Source organism: Phascolarctos cinereus, unplaced genomic scaffold (assembly GCF_003287225.1).
Source record: "Phascolarctos cinereus isolate Bilbo 61053 unplaced genomic scaffold, phaCin_HiC Scaffold_4;HRSCAF=312, whole genome shotgun sequence".
Lineage (NCBI taxonomy): Eukaryota > Metazoa > Chordata > Mammalia > Diprotodontia > Phascolarctidae > Phascolarctos > Phascolarctos cinereus.
The window spans coordinates 628384136-628401227 of record NW_027555847.1 but is presented as its reverse complement, the minus strand read 5'-3'; the positions used below and the strand labels follow the sequence as shown (position 1 = coordinate 628401227).

Genomic DNA, 17092 nt, shown 5'->3' with positions numbered 1-17092 from the left:
GACATGCAAAAGCTAACTTCCTGTTGGAAGAGTTTATTAACAACAGATCACACACAGGAATTTTGTTAAATAAAATGACATGCCCGCTCCAATGAGCATCTGAAAGCTCTCTGGTTATTCCCAAAATTATATGCAAAACATTTTGCAAAGCTTAAGGCAATATATAAATGTCAGTTATTATCTTTTCCAATTCACTCAAGTTGAAAGATGATGAAATTCAGGAGCAAGCAGAAAAGGTGGTAACTGTCCCCTTTCCTACACTAAGTTAATGACATAACTGTGACTAGAACCCAGGCCTCCTCTCTCCCCAAGAATGACAGACTTGCTAGTCAGATATCAAAAACAGACACACATCTGAAAAAAGTTTAATGATTCAGTTTAAATATTCTTCCTTTTTTTTTGAGTTCCAAATTCTCTCTCTCCCCTCATCCATTGAGAAAGTAAGCAATATGACTTAAAAAAATATGTAAATAAAAGTAAAGGCAGAGTCCCATGATACCACTAGGAAAAAATGAAGCTTCTTTGTTTTTGCTGAGATTGTTAATAGTTTCTAGATCCAATTTTTGTTTGCATTTCATATTCAAACACCAGGGGCCTGCTTCATTTGGGGGAAGTGGAGTGGAGAGAAACCATCTTTATCCTAAGAAAAATTTGCAAACATGAGTTAAACACACATTTTGTCAAACTGACATTTCATTAAGATACTTAATGAAACTTCCCAGACCGTTGGGGATAACCAGAGGGCTTTCAGATGCTCCTTGGGACAGGCATGTCATTTTATTTAACAAAATACCTGTGTGTGATCTGTTGTTAATATATTTTCTTCCAACAGGAAGTTAGCTTTTGTGTAACTGTGACCAGAGAGACCTGCCATTCCCTTGTCAACCTGGGAGGCTGGAGATGCCAGTTCAAATCTAAGTAAGAGGCAGGACTCCTGAAAATGCAAGTTCTCTTTATACCTAACTTTTGTGTTAAATTGTAAGTGACTGTGTAGGTAAAACTGGTATTCAAAGGTCTGGGACTCAGTCCTTCAGATATACTTTAAGGATGTTTTAAAAATATTTATTATTTTGTTATTAATAATAATGCTTTACCTCACTGCTTTAATTTTGTTCTCATGGTAGGATTTTTTGTGTCTACCCTCTTCTTGCTTAAACTGTATTGTCTAAGGATGACTTAAATAAAACAAACATGTATAAAAATAAAGCACAAAACTAGCTATGGCTACAAATTGTGATGGAAAAAGCAAGGCTGCAGTTAGAAAGCCTAGATCTGAATGCAAGTTATAGTGCTTACTATCTGTGTGACCTTAGGCAAGCCATTTCACCACTACTGGGCTGAGTTTCCTTACCTGTAAAATGAGGATTATGCAATAAATGATCTCTGATATCTCATCCAGTTCTATATCTATGATGCTAGTTGTGACAAAATATTAGGAGGTAAAGGTAGTCAACACCGGGAGGGATAAGTCAACATTTAAAAACATTTATTTAAGGCCATACCGTACACGGGTGATATGTTGTATATGGCTTGGGGAATGCTACCAAAAATAAACAATAGAATATGGTCAGGACATGATGAGTACAAAACACCAAAAAAATCAGATGACGGAAAAATGCAAGAGGCAGGTGACATCTGAACTTTCTGAATTTGAACATTTGAACACCTTTTTTTTGGTTTTCCTTTTGTTATTATCCCATAAAGAATCACCTGGTCCTGCAGACAAGCTGGACAAGGGTCTCAATTTCGGTACTCACTGCTTCAGGTTTCTTAGAGTTTCAGTTACCTGGATATAGCTCACTCTTCTAGCAGTTCCCAAAAAAGAATCAGCCACAGAGGGCAAATGACAAAAAGTGCAGACAAAGGGGGAAAACATATGAGAAGATGAGGAAAATATGCATAAAAATATTTATTTGAATGAATGAGTAGAAAAAAGCATTTATTAAATGCCTATTATGTGTAAAGCACTGTGCTAATGGGGATACATAGAGAAAGAAAAGGAAGACAGCCCCTGCCCTCAAGGAGCTCCCATTCTAATGGGGGAAACAACACATCAGCCGCCAGCCATATGGAAAATACCCCCGCCCCCCGCAAAAAAAAGAAAAAGAAAAATCCCATAGTCCTCAGGACAGACCATAATGCAACTGTTAAAGGCATTTCAATGAGTTACTGGGTTACAGAGACTAGTGTTTCAGTTACAGTGCTACAGGACAACAGTGACTTTATTGATGTGTATAAAACATTTAACCAACATTTTTTCATGAAAGTTAAATTTAAAAAAAAAAGATGTATATCGAATAAAATAAAAAGCAAAATGTATGAATAAATACAATGTGTAAAAATTCCGGAGTCTGACAACATGGTAATAAATGAATGAATTTAAGGTTTGTCTTTCACATCAATTGCACTCATAAAATTGTATCCATTTCTGATGTTGAGCCATTCGGCAGTGCCAAGAACTTTTTCTTTTGGGTCTTTGACAGCTTCATCTGTAGCCCCCAAAGGAGCAGTTACCAAGCTGCATCTCCATAGGGATTCCTTCCCAGGATGATAACTGTGGACACTAGGCCACAAGCGCTACTATTCCTAAGGCTCCTGGGATTGTCTCCAACGGTTTCTGAAGGGAGATGGTGGTCAAGGTGGTAGTGTTTTGACTTGTCTGAAGTAAGCTTCCTTGTCTCCCCCCACCTCAGGGGCTCTTTGCTGTTTTATATAAACAAAAAATGAGTTAGTAAATAAAAGGTTAAGATAGTCAGCATTAAACAAACAAACAAGGAGGAAAAAGCTATACCAGCTCTTGGCACCATATTTGAGTAAAGACACTAACAAACAGGAACATGTCCATGAGGGCAACCACCATGCCATACAACTGTCATTTGAAGGAACTAAGGACTTTTAATTTAACCTGGAGAAGAAGTGACTGGGTGGGCAGGGGAAGGCAAATTAGCTGCCTTTGAGTATTTCAGTGATCAACAGTTGAAGACAGATTTTTATTCTGTTTGGCTACCAAGGGCAGAACAAGGAACACTGTAAAGAAGTTGTGGAACAGCCAATTTCAACCCTAAAGAAAAACTTCCTGAGAATGAGAGGTCTCCAAAAGCAGGATGGCCTGCATCAGAAAGCAGGAGACCCTCTCCTGACCAGAATTCTTTGAGTGGTGGCTGTACGATCCATTTTCAGGGATAGTTATACAGAGGATTCCTGTTTGGTATGCGTGAGATGAGATAAGTCATTTCCCATGTTCCTTCCACCTCTGAGACTGTTGGTACTAATTGTTGGTACTCCAAAGTTCAGTCAAAGAGCTCCCACAGTCCCTCCAAAAAGTGACAGTGTCTTACTGAATAGAGCCCCATTGCTACCAACTGACCACTAAGTAGGAGAGTTACTCCAAAATTCATGGCCAGGGAGAATGGTCTAGCACAGGGGTGGAGAAAAGCCCTAGATTCATAGTCCAAAGGCACATGTTCTATTTCTGCTTCCAGTGCAGCAAACCAAGCCCAAGAAGAGACCAAATGGGGAAAAGTAACAAGAAGGTGGGGTCTAGCTTAGTATCAGAGCAGTTCCTGCTTTTTCCCTATTCAGAGAAGCCTGAAGCTTTCCAAAAATTAAGCTGAATGGTTGCATCTTTTGTTTCTTTCTTCCTTTGCCAGAGAATACAGAAGAGTCAGTATTTTACTCTGCTCAGTTCACTGAGTGTGTCCATGAGCTAAATCATAGACACTTAGGCCTAGAAAAAACAGAACATTCTCTCTTAGAGCTTCACATCAGTGCCTTTTCTTTCCTCCTTTGCAGAGAACATGTCAGACCACTGGAGCTGGGCCATGTGGTTACTATCCACTAACAGAGAAGTTATTCCACCCTGTCCATGCCCCTGCTCTCCCATTACCTGTTTCTACCAAAAGAGAAGACCTGGAAATATGAAGAGTGAGTGTGTGTGGGTGTAAACTTAGACAATTTCTAGCTAAAATGTCTAGGCAGTCAAACATTACATTCATCATATACTGACATGGGTCACAAAAATAACTGTGCCTGAAAAACAAATTTAACAATACTTATCAAGCAAGTATTGTATTCAAGCATTGTGCTAGATACTGGAGATAGCTTTTAACTGGGGAGAATCCTGGGTAAAATTTGAGGAGGGACAGGAAGAACTTTCCACCTTCCAATTTTTTCCACTGATTCACTGTTAAAAGTAGGTAAGATCAGGGCTAAAACTCTCCCTCGGCCTCTCCACAAGCTAAGAACAGGGCACTAGAGCAATAACATATTCTATATCAGTCAGTCAGTAAGAATTTATTAAGAGCTTGCTATGGCACTGAGCTAAGTGCTGGGGTTATGAAGAAAGGCAAACGACAGTTCCTGTTCTCAAGTAGATCTCAGTCTAATACTAAGTGTTAAGTGTCAAATAAAAGTTCCTATTTTATCCCTGAGGCAATAGGGAGCCAGTGGAACTTTTTGACCAGAGGGTGATAAGGTCATACCGGTGGGCTTTAGGAATATCAATTTGGCATCTGTAAGAAAGAAAGATTAGAGGAGGTAGAGATTGGATACAGGGTGAAGACACTCTCACACTAGACCAATGGAGAGGTGATGAGGGCCAGGGACTAGAGCAATATCTCCGACTAGAGATTAAAAGACGGATGCAAAAAATATCAAGGAGGTGAAATTCATCAGACTGGTCAACTACTTAGATTTGGGCTTCTAGATGATTCTGTTATTTGGGGGGCACTGGGTTGGAAGTCAAGAAGATTTGGGTTTAAATGTAGGCTCAGACATTTACTACTTATGTGACCAAGTTAGTCAATAAGCATTTCTCAAACCTGTACTGTGTAGGACCACAAATACAAACAAAAAGCAAAGTGGTCCCAGCCTCAGAAGAGCTTATATTCTAATGGAAGACACAATGCAGAAAAGGAAGCTGAAGGGAGAGGGGAGAAGAAAGTACCTCAGGAGGACTTGGTGGAAAAATCCAGACTGCAGCCAACCAGGACACCCTCCTTAAACAAAGGTTCTGGGAGAAGCTGCCCAATCAGAGTCAGAGGCCCCAAGGGCTAAGGGTACTTCTGAGGTGTGAATTCCAGGGCGAAGCAAATCTCCCAGGATGAAGAGTTTTCATGATGGAGGAATCCGGATTACAGCCTGGTGAGAAATAAAGAATCATTTAACCTCTCTAGCTGTTTATCTTTATCTTTATCAGTTTTTTCATCAATAAAGCCAGGGGGTTTAATTCAATAGCCTCTAAGATCCATTCCAATTCTAAATCTATGATCCTATGGTAAAGTCTTGAATTAAATACATGGAAACAAACAGAACTCATATTTACACAGAAGTTTGCTTCCTTTCAACTCTGAGAGTCTATGATTCACATCTCTAGACAGTTTTCCTGGATGTCACTTCATCCTCAAACCCTTGAATATTTAATTACTTTTCCCACCCTTTCACATTTCTCTATGTTAATTTTTCTCCTGTCTTACCTCTCCTCCCCAACATAACTTCTCAGGTTGTGAGCTTCCTGGAGAGAGCAGGGCCAGTGTCTTACTCGTTTTAGTATCAGCCTCACCATTCAGCACACAAAAGCTCTATCTAGGGAGTCCAAGGATCAGAACAAACTCTGATAATAATTAGTCCATCAGGCTGCCAACTCCTTGAGAGCAGGGGCTGTTTTTGCCTTTCTTTGTAGTCTTGGCAGTTAGGCATACAGTAGGCACTTAATAAACATTGACTAACTTGACTCTTCTATAGTGATTTACAAGTGTCATGGAGTTACAAACTTTATGAGACAGGTGGTCCAAGCAGAAGTGAAGCAATTTACTTCCTACTGCATACCATATAGCTAGTGAGTGTTAAGGGCCATGCTGCCCAGGTTCTACCTGGGGCTGGGCCCATGCCAATCTTGACTTCAAATTAGGGACAAAGCCAGGGGTTTCTTTCTATATGCCCAGCATTGGCCTCCACAATAAATCACATTTCCACTTTTATTTGGCTGTATCATCCTAATTCCTGCCCCCTTTATTGTCAGGGTAACAAGGGAGCTGGGACAAAGTAAGCGACTGGGAAATGCAGGTACATTTCAAGTGGTTAAAAAGTGACAGGCATCTGCATGACGTGTTGATTTGTAAACAAAGTTTAACAAGAATGAACCAGGAAGAAAAGAAAAGAAAGCAAATAACCAACTGTCGAACCTCACAGCCCCAGGAATAATTTTACAGAACTCTCAACTGTGGAACTCAATGTTTGAGAGTCTCTTAGACAACAAGGAGATCAAATTAGTCTGTAATTATAGACATTAATTTGGGCTATTCGCTGGAAAGTGAAATACTGAAGCTGAAGCTTAAATAGTCTGGCCACATAATGTGAAGATAGGACTCACTGGAAAAGACCCCAATTCTGGGAAAGATTGAAGGCAAAAGGAAAAGAGGACGGCAGAGGATGAGATGATAGAAAGTTTCATGGAAACAAAGAATATGAACTTAGACTTAGAGAGACAGTGAAGGAGAATGCTGTGGTCCTTGGGGTCACAAAGAATCTGACGTAAGTGAATAACTGAACAACAACAAAAGTGGGTATAGAGGAAGATTGTGGTCAGAGAACTCCCAGGGATAATGAGTGGAACCATAGGAATGGTGACTTGATTATTTTTTTCCAGATCTAGAGGAAGGGGAGTGAAAAGGAGATGGAATGCCCTAAGAGGCACTGCATGAAGATGGCAGGGGAGCAGCATGTTAGAGCTGGGTCAGGCTAAGTAAGGAATTTTCACCAATTGGGATCCCAAGTCTCCACAGTGAGAGTCAAGGGCTCCAGGGGGAGATATAGACTGAAGCATTGCTTGAAGATGGCCCATTAAGAGCTCGTTTGTTGAGCATATCTATAAAAAGTTGATTTTTATCAACTGGGCTAAACATATTTGTGATATATGAATGTAATACAATATTTTTACTCTGTAAGAAAGAACCAATACAAAGAATTCAGAAAAACACAAGATTTATGTCAACTGATATAAAGAGAACCAGGAAAATATAAACATAATGTAAATAACAACAAAAACAGAAAGCCCAAAAAACACTGATGCTGAACGCTATATAATAACAATCAAATTTTGTCTGGGAAAAGAATGGAGGAAATTATTCTCTTTTTCTTTTTGCAGAGGCAGGAGAACATGGCTATCGAATATTGTGTGTATGATCAGGCACAGATAATACATTGATTGTTTTGGAACCTCTTTTTCCCCCCTTTTAATCTTTGTTACAAGGGACAAATGGGTCACTGGATAGAAAGAAAGAAGGGATATATTTAGAAATGAATGTAATTTAAAAGTAAAATATATCAACAAAAGTAAGATTTTTTAAGCCTTTGTTCAGGGACGCAGCCTCTATTGTAATACTATTTCTTAAGTAAAAATATGATTCAACTTACAGTGTTAACTTAGAGAGCCCTTAAAAAGAATAACCTGTCACCATGCCTGTGCTTCAGTACATAAAGCTGAACATCCCAAGAGTGACCAGCTCAGCCTATGCCACATTCCCCTTCCCAATAACCCTGGCTGGGAAGTGACAAGCCATGAACTGGACCCAATTCAAAATGACTACACTTTTATTGTAAGAGTTTGGTAACCTCAGAGGTTGAACAGCCTCCTTATCCCACTGGGGGAATGACACATATTATTACAACATAGAATGACTAAAAGAGGAAAGAGACTGCATTAATCTTCAAACTTAGAAACTGTGGGAAATGGATCCAAGTGGGATTGCAAGAGGGTGGGGGTAAGAGGAACCAATGAATTTTGTTGATAAGTGTTGCTTACAAAAATAAAAATTAAAAAAAATTGATGCCTATTTATTTGACTATCTGAAGAATTACAATAGCTTTTCAAGTTTTAATATGTTCACAGTCAGATCTGGGACAACAGCCAAATTCAATTAAGACAACAGGGCTCAGGAATAAGAATAATAAGATGAGGGTTATGGGAGGTTATCAAGGTGAAAGAGGCCTCTGCTATTTCTATATTCAAATTATAGGGCACTGAGACTGCAACTGGAAGTATTTATGAAGCACTTATGGAAATACTGAATCAGACCAAAACTGAAAAACAAAAACTGCTATCAGAGTTTCCTATAGGGTACAGAATAAGCCAGATTGCTAGGTCACTTGACTGAGGATTGTGAAAGCAGAGCAAAGACCAAAAAGTTCAGAAAGGACTCTGAATCCTGTCTACCCTTCACACTCTTGCTCAATTCTTACCCCTTTAAAAAGTCTTCCACATCTACTGAAGAATTCAGACCTCCATCTCTAAAGTACATCAAATCCTCTTTCTCAAACATACTTTTTATCATTTAATCATGTTTACCTACCATCTTATATTGTGATCTATTCATGAGTGTATATCCTTTTCCCCAATCCACAACAAGAATCCTCTAGGACATGTACCATATCCTATAAGAAATGTTCCTCATAGATGTCAGCACCATGGCCAGCGTAGTAATAGGCATAGGTATCATGCCCAAGAGAAGCAGGGAGATACTTTGCAGGAATTACCATGATAGCAATTAGGAGGTATCAAGTACTTAGAGGTTTAAGGTAGAAGAAACGTGAGACTAGAATGGTCAGGTCATCTAGTCCAGTGTCTTCATTTGAGGAAACCAAGGTCCAGAGAAATGAAGTGATTTTCCCAAGATCACACAAGCAAGTAAGAAGCAAAGTTAGCATTTGAACCCAGGACTGATTTCAACTCCAGTGTTCTTTCTAGTATACCAAGCTGCCTCCCTAAAAAAGTAAACAGGATGATACTGGGCATATTCTCATATCTAAAACCCAACAGAAACGGAGACAACTAGGTGGTGCAGTGGATAGAGCACAGGCCTTGGAGTCAGGAAGATCTGAGTTCAAGTCCAGCCTCAGACACTTACTAGCTGTGTGACCCTGGGCAAGTCACTTAACCCCAATTACCCACCCCCACCCCACCCCACACACATTCCAAATAGATAACAATAACTAATCTTGATCTTGCCTGCTGATGTTTGCCTGTTATTCATCATAGGATCATAGGACATAAAACTGAAAGGGACCTTAGAGGTCATTTAGTATAACACCTTCTCTTCCTCTAAGCACACACACATTTCACAAACTGAAAAAGTGAATGCCACAGAGGTAAAATAACTTGCCCAAGGCTGAAGAGCTAAAAAATGTCAGAGTCAGGCTATAAATCTAAATCCTCAGACTCCAAATTCAGATTTCTTTCTACCACAACACACTGCTAAAAATCTTTCCTGGTGTCTAAATTTCTCTCTATAAAGTGTTACAAACTGCACACGTTTTTGGAATTTTTTCAATCAATCAATTATGCTGACCTTTTTTCCTCTACAAAAAATATTATTTGTCATACGTGATGACTCTCTGGGAGAGATTCATGTGATAATATGGTGACAGAATATATCAACAAAACCTATTCTGGAAATAAGTAAATTTCTCTGTGTATTTCTCTAAACACCATGACCCTTGGGAAGATGCCCAAGGGAAGTCTCGTATATGACTTAATTTCTTAAGTCCCTAGATTTCTTTGGTGGTCATATTTGGTAACTCCCCTAGGTGGAGATGTCACTATTCTTAGTACAGATGAGTCTGGGAGGATAAGCTCTTTTTATTAGACTATAAATTGTTCTCCTTTCTCTTCTTATTTCACTCTGCATCAGTTCATACAAGTCTTCCTAGGTTTCTTTGTAACAGCCCATTCATTATTTCTTACAGAACAATAATATTCTACAATCACATAACATAATTTGTTCAGCTATCCCCCAACTGACAGACACCCCCATAACTTCCAGTTCTTTGCCACTATGAAAAGAGGTGCTATAATACTTTCGCGCAAATAGGGCCCTTTTCTCTTTTTTTTCATTGTACTGATACATAGGTCTAGCCTTAGTTATCACTGAGTATGATAGGCTCTTCTTAAGACAGCTTAGACTCTGTCTCTGATCCTATACTTGTCCAGATTCCATCACTCTTAGAGCATGTGACAGCTCCAGAGATAACTAGAAAGACCCCTAGCATATATACAGTAGCTAGTCTATAAATACTTACTCAGTTTAACCTTATATACTCTTTAACTCAGGCTTCTCAACTGAGATCTCTCCAAAAAGCATGCCCATAATACACTTAGTCAAGAGCCTCAGCCACACAGAGGAATGCTTGTTTATCTCTTCTTGGACGCCTGTCTACCACCTGCCCCTGTGAAGGCTGCTATCCCACTTCCCCATCACATAAGCATGTTCTCACTTTTTGACAATGGTCCCTCTCATCCTCCTGGTTCCCACCAACAAAGGTTTCATTCTACAGCAAGATCTGCAACCAACCAGAAAACTTGACAAAAAAAACTGACAAGTCTTATGTTTAAAAAAAAAACCACTAAGAAACACGTTCTACCTACTATAAGCTAATAACCCCACTGGCAATTTTTACACACTTATGTCTTAATAGGATTTAGAACTAGAACTGACTTTAGACATTGTGAAGACAAAGAGATGAAATGTCTTACCTATGGTCACATAGGTAGCAGAGCCAAGATGTGAACACAAGTCCTAAGTCCGAAGCCATGCTCCTTCTACCACGTAGATCCTCTCTGGGGAAGGCTTCACAAAGAAGGTAAGACTTCTGCTATTCCCAGAGGGATGAGGCCTTGAATAGTCAGTACCAACAAAAATGAAGAACAATAAGTCAACAAGCATTTATTAAGTGTCTGTTATTTACCAGACATAAAGCCACCTCTCCCCTATCCACCCTCACTCACCCAGATTAGGCCCTGCTCTCAAAAAGCTCACGATCTAAAGGGAGAGACAACATGTCAACAACTATGTACAAATAAGCTATATACAGGGCAAACTGGAGATAATCCACAGAGGGAAGGCATCAGCAACAAAGCGGGTCAGGAAAATATTCATGTAGAATATGAGATTTTAGCTAAGATGGGAGGGGAGAGAATTCCAGGAATGGGAAAAATACCCAGGCAGCCAATCAAAATACCCAGAATCCAGAGATGGAGTGTTGCCTCCAGGGAACAACAAGGAGGCCAGTGTCACTGGACCACTGAGTAGACGGAGGAGAGTAAGGTGTAAGTAAGGTGTAAGAAGACTAGGAAGGTAGGAAGGAGCTGGGTTATGATGAGGGGTCTGAAAGCCAAACAGACGATTTTAGATTTAATCCTGGAAGCAACAGAAGCCACTGGAGTTGGAATGGTATAGAGGAAAAAGAAGCTCAAGACTGGGCCTTAGGGGACATTCAGAGTTAACAGGAAGATAAATTCCATTCAGAATAACTACGAAGTCTATAATAAACCTAGAACTTAATAACCTGCTAAGATACAAACAAGAATTATGCAAATATAACAAAACATCTTTACAAAAACAGAGATTTAAATAAATGGAGAGTGATCCATAGGTTATGGCGGGGCTGTGATAATAAAATAAAAAAGACAAATCTAGGTTAATATACACTTTCTGTGCTATAACAATCAAATTAGGAAAAAGGTTTTGTTGGTTTTTTTTTAGGGGTGAGGGAACTAGACAAAATAACGCCAAAATCATTTGGAAGAAAAGTTCTAGAATTTTAAGAAAAAACAGTGAAAAGACCGTGCATCAAAGAGACATGTCATTACTAGGTCTCAAATTGCATTATAAAGTACTAGTTACTAAAACTACTTAGCAGTGGTCACCAAAAAAAAAAAAAGTAGATGAGGTGGAACAGACTAGATAATCAAGACGTAGAAGCAAGTGGCAATAGCAGCCCAATGTTTTATAAAGCCAAGAACATAAATCTATGAGAGAAGGATTTTCATTTCAATAAGATCTGCTGGAGAAACTCAAAAGTGCTTTGGCAAAAATTAGATTTGGACTAACATCTAACTATATGCAACAATAATCTCTAAATGGATATATATACATCCTAAATGCAAAAGGCAATATCGTGAAAAGAAAAAAATAAGAGAACAGAACAGATATCTCTCAATTAGGGCCAAGGAGGAAAATTTTAAATCAACAAGGAATAGAGGATACAATAAAAGATAAAATGGGTAATTTTTACCAAATAAAATATAAAAGATTTTTCATGAATAAAATGCACAAAGTTGGAATTAGAAGAGATAAAATAAGTAATATTTTGCATCAAATATCACTCATAAAAGTCTAATACTCAAAATATGTAAAGAATAGATAAAAATACATAACATTAAGAGCTGTGCCCGGTAACACAAGTGGTCAAAGACCAGGGGGGAAAACATTTTTTTTAAGTTTTCACATGAAGAACTGCAAACTGTAAATGACCCATGTGAAAACATGCTCCATGACACAAAGAATAAAAGAAATGCAAATTTAAAAAAATTCTAAGGTTTCACTGCATACCACAAAAATTGGCAAAGATGGGAACAGTGAACATTGTAGAAGCTATAGGAAGAGAATTCTGATGTAGTGGTGCGTGTGCTGGCCCACTTTAATCCATCCTTCTTTTAGCCACTAAAGTGATTTGCCTAAAGGTCTGATCATCACCCCCCCCCAATAAACTCCAGTGGCTCCCTATCACCTCCAGGAATGAAAACAAAATCCTCTACTTGCATTCAAAGCCCTTCATAACCTAGCTCTTTTCCAGTCTTCTTATACTTTATTCCCCTCCACATAATTTTCTTTTCTTTTCCTTTAGTGAGGCAATCAGGGTTAAGTGACTTTCCAGGGTCACTCAGCTAGTAAGTGTCAAGAGTCTGAGGCCGCATTTGAACTCAGGTCCTCCTGACTCCAAGGTCTGAGTTCTGTCAACTGCACCACCTAGCTGCCCCCATATAATTTTCAAATCAATGACACTGGTCTCCTGGCTGTTCCACAAATAAGACAGTCCATCTCTTGGCTCTGGACCATTTTCTCCGGCTGCCCCCATGCCTGGAAAGTTCTCCTTCCTCATCTCTACCTCCTGTTTCCCTGGCTTCCTTAAAATTTTCAACTAAAAGCCCATCTTCTAAAGGGTGCCTTTCCCAGCCCCTCTTAATTGTAGTGTCTTCCCTTTCTTAACTATTTCCTATTTATCCTTGTACCTATTTGTTTGATTGTTATTTCTCCCATTAGATTGAGAACTTCTTGAAGGCAAAGGATTGTCTTTTGCCTCTTTTTGCATCCCAAGTGCCAGCACAGTGCCTGGCATACAGTGGGTGCTCAATAAATGCTTATTGACTGACTGACTGACTGATTATAGAGTAGAAAGGCTCCCTGAAGGAGGTGAGCATGTGAGCTGAGCTTTGAAGGGCACCAGACTAACAATGACTAGGACTCTAACACAGGATAGTCACTGAGACCTCTCAAAGTTTGTAATCTTCAGCCTTGAATGCCACGACCAAAAGGTGTTCAAACCAAATCTGGGGAATAGGTAGCATGAGGTGGATACAAACCCAGTCCTCGCCTAAGAGGACAAACAGCACCCAAAGGAAAAGTGTGATTTTAGTATTAATCCTGCATGAAACCCCAGCAGGCTCTTTTTCTCAAAAGAGAAAATAACTTAAAATTATTACAGTCAGTTTGCAATACATTCAGATAACTTATGTTCATGATATACAAGGCCTTGGATCAGGAGCAATGGATGTGGTCAACATATCTAACATCCTGACCATTCTGGCAGTTCTCCGGGAGGCACGATATTGCTGTAATTTCACAAGGAACTTGTTTCCATCTCAGGTGACTCTAATTTGTGGAAACAACAGGCAATCAAATGGGCAGTCTTAGACTGAACATCAGACTTGGACCCTCACTTGGCTCTGGTTCTGCCAACCCCTGTATCCTTCCCTGAGTAAGTAACTTCTCCTTTCTGTGCCTCTGTTAGTGCATCTGTATAATGGGGGCAGGGTACGTTGGTAAGGCAGATGATCTCCAGGGTCCCTTGCAGCTCACATGCTCTTTTATGATTATTGCTTTCTTGCCTCCTCAAAGATAGTATCTCTCACTATAGCTCCATGCTGTCTGTCAGACCTGCTTCTCTGATGGTATATCTCCCTTCCTCTCCCAGCCCAGCTCATTTCAGGTTAATTTCCTATGTTTTATCAGCCTATCTCCCCAACCCCTTGGGGAAGTAGAATCCACACATTAAAACTCCTCTGAGGCTCTCAGGATGGATTTGCTATGGTCCTGTGCTCAGGAAGGGTATTAGCAGCAATTAGGAGGCTGGACAGAAGCCATGAATCGTGAGGTATCCTGAAGAGGGAGAAACCCATTTCATTCCATTTAAACCAATTTGCCCTGTCCAGATGACTAGCTAATGAGCCAAATGAGTTACTCAGGGTCATTGATACAGCTTTCCAAATCAAGTTACCAAACTGGTTTTAAAACCACTTCAAAGGGTACTCCTTGACTGTTACAAATGAGGACAACTTGCTTAGCCATATGGACAGGATTTGGGTTTCTGTCATCTTCTTTGGGACCAGTTTTGCACGGGGGATGGGAGAGAGGAAGAATAGAATTTTTAAAAAATTATTAGTTATTACTTAATCTCCCATGTTCCAAACTCTATCCACTTTCCATGATTTCGAGAACTCAAGAACATCCTTCTCCTCTTCAATAATACATGCTGAATGAATGAATAAACCATAGCACTCTGACCCTTCACTGGATGCAGCCTATTCTAATGCAAAAAATACTTATTTGTTTGTTTAATAATGTTGTTCCATCCTTTCAGTCATGTCTAACTCCTTGTGACCCCATCTGGGGTTTTCTTGGCAAAGATACTGGAGTGGTTTGCCATTTCCTTCTCCAGCTCACTTTACAGATGAGGAAACTAAGGCAAACAGGGTTAAGTGACTTGCCCAGGGTCACACAGCTGGGAAGTATCTGAGATCAGATCTGAACTCAGGAAAATGAGTCTTCCTGACTCCAGGAGTCTAAGACTCCATCCATTTCATTTACCTAGCTGCCTTTATCTAATAATACTTATTTGTAATAATAATACTTGTTTATCTAAATTATATCTCCATTAAAATACAAACTCCTTAAGGGCAGGAAGAGATGTAATCTTTATATTCGACTAAAGCAGCTTCCCTCCACAGGACCTTGTAGGCAACAGGCATTTAATAAATGCTGAAATCACACATGACAAAGTGAATAACCTTAATTCATCTCAAGTCAGGAAGCATATTTACATTGTCTTCTTACCAAACAAACACAGTCTTGGGGAAAGTTGGAAATATATAACTTGGGATAGTTCAGAAAGAGCTCATATTTCAATAGCACTTTGAGCTTTACAATGAATTTTCTTCTTTTGACTCTGTGAGACAGAGAATGAAAGTATTAACATCCCTAGTGTTCAGAGGAGGACACTGAGGCTCAGACAATAAAGTGGCATGAATCCTGACTTGCAATTACTGAGTATTGTCTTGCTGGGTCCCTGAACCGAGCAACCCAGAGAACCTTTCGGAAAAACACTAAATCTGCCAAACAGAGGTAGGGCGGGAGGGAAATATCTTTTCTAGGGAGGGAGAGAGCTATGCAAACAATTCCGGTTGTTCCCTCACAGCTGGGGTAAGGGACTGGAAACAAACATGCACCCTCTAGACTGACACATGGCTCCTTCACACTGGTTTATCTTACATACACAGAGCTTGAAAATTATTCAGTGAAGTCGGTTAAGGAGCTAGGCAGAGCATGCCTTTTGTTTTTACTATAGGTATTAATGGGACAAGCCACAGCCCTCCAGGCAACTTAATTCAAGGATGTCCATCATAGCACCTTTTCAAAGGAACTACCAAAGGAAGAATCCACCCCCCTACCTCCTATCCCTAAAACAATGCTACCAAGATTATAAATAACAGACTTTTCAGAGCTGGAAGGAATCTTAAGAAAGCATCTGGCCCAACTTAATAATTGTACAGACAAGAAAATTCGGGACCAGAGAGAGGAGGTGGCTTGTCCGATACCACACAACAAGTGAGTGTCAGAGCCAGGACTGATCTCAGGTCAGCTAACTACCAACCTAATATTCTTTCTGATAAGCCATACTGTCTAGTAGTTTAAGACTACGGAGAGCACTGTGTTAGGCACTGTGTCTTAATTCTAATACCTCCTTACTTTGGTCACTTCCAATTTATCTTGTATATATTACACACACACACACACACACACACACACCCCTTCAATATATCATAGCACCTGCTCTATTAGATTATGAGCTCCAAGAGGGCAGGGGCTTCACATCCCCAGCACTAAGCATGGTGTACAGCATGTAGTACGCACTTAATAAATGTTTACTGACTGACAGTGTCAGACAAAAGAGATGCCGATGAGATGGAAGCATTTTATATGAGATATATGATCATATTTTTTCCAATGATAAATTTTAACGAAACCAACAATGCAAACACAAACTACAAAGTATACTCCCTGAAAACAGTTAACACAAAACCACATAACAGTGCCTGCCACTGATAGCCCACGTAACTGAACCTTCTTAAAATTTGCCTTTTGTTCAAGGAAAGGAGGAAGATGGTGCTTTTAAAGGCAGGTGCATGGAAGTCCCTTGCCTTTATAGGGTCCTCTAAGATTGTTGCTTTTGCTCAGTTGTAATTCAGCGTGTATACTGATTTTTTGGCTCTTCCTTCTTCACCACACATCCCTTCATACATGCCTTCTCACATCTTGTTGAATTCTTAGGTTCATCATTCCTTACAGTGCAATCGTATTCCGTTATGTTTAAAGGCTACAATTAATTCAGCTACTCCCAAATCTTGGGCTGTTTGTTTCCAACTTTTCCCTAACACAAATGGGGCCAGCACATGAGTTCTAGGAAATCTAATAGGAGAATGAAAGGTAGGAACAAGAGGAAAGATGATTTTAGTTCATTATGGAAAAACGTCTTCCTCAAGAATTAATTATTCCAATTAGGGAATGGGCAGCTTCCAGAGGGAGGATTCCAGCAGAGGCCAACCAGAGATGTTAGACTTCCATGCTTCAGGTGGGAGGAGAGGAGAGATGAGGACCAGATGACCTCTAAATTCCTGAGACAGAGATTCTCTCAAAGACAGGAGCCCAGTCTTTTTTTTTTTTTAAAAGGGGGGGGGAAGAAGAGGTTTGTCTGTTTTTAA

The 17092-nt window shown here is 39.7% G+C and overlaps 1 long non-coding RNA gene across 16 annotated transcripts in view; it reads right to left on the bottom strand.

Annotated features, from left to right (window-relative positions):
- Window positions 1–1465: 1465 nt before the first annotated feature.
- Window positions 1466–17092, bottom strand: part of LOC110216080 (uncharacterized) — a 177855-nt gene continuing 162228 nt past the window's right edge. For 11 of the 16 annotated variants that reach the window (XR_013486322.1, XR_013486323.1, XR_013486324.1 and 8 more), the window contains 3 exons: window positions 10529–10668; window positions 4946–5139; window positions 1466–2703 (listed from right to left, as the gene is read on the bottom strand). This is a non-coding gene — a long non-coding RNA (uncharacterized LOC110216080). The remainder of the gene's footprint in view (window positions 2704–4945; window positions 5140–10528; window positions 10669–17092) is intronic. The other 5 variants (XR_013486328.1, XR_013486329.1, XR_013486330.1 and 2 more) reach the window with 2 other exon arrangements.